Source organism: Apium graveolens, unplaced genomic scaffold, assembly GCF_009905375.1.
Source record: "Apium graveolens cultivar Ventura unplaced genomic scaffold, ASM990537v1 ctg2167, whole genome shotgun sequence".
NCBI lineage: Eukaryota > Viridiplantae > Streptophyta > Magnoliopsida > Apiales > Apiaceae > Apium > Apium graveolens.
Window position 1 is genome coordinate 102,075 of NW_027417554.1, and position 607 is coordinate 102,681.

Sequence of the window (607 nt, forward strand, 5' to 3'; positions counted from 1 at the left end):
CATATGTATGCGATCTCTTAAAATATATATACTGATACATGTTTTTGGTAACTGGGATATGGATCGTGTGTATACTGATACATGCTTCTAGAATAGTATTCAGATACATGTTTTGCTAGTATTCTGATACTGATATATGCTTCTGGAATAGTATTCTAGACTGTTAGATATATTTGATAATGTCATTACTAATATGATTTATGTTTAGTTTTCAGATCTTACTTAAACAGGATAAATCAGTACTTAACTGAAATCAACACTTATACTGAAGTCAGAACTTAAGTCATCAGTACTTAAGGTTCAGGAGATATTTATCAGGAGATAATATCAGGACTTAAAGGAAACTTTCAGATAAGGAAGGCGGCTGATTGAAAGGAAAGAAGATCAAGACAAACATAAGAATATATATGCATGAAGAAGGAATTCTATGAAGAATGGAATACTTGGAAGAAAAGATATCTAATTGATATATTTTAGGAAGCATAATTATATTCCATATCAATTAGCGATTATCTTGTAACTGTGTAGTATATAAACACAGACATAGGGTTTACACTATAAGTATTATCATTATCGAGAATATTATTCATTGTAACCCTAGCAGCTC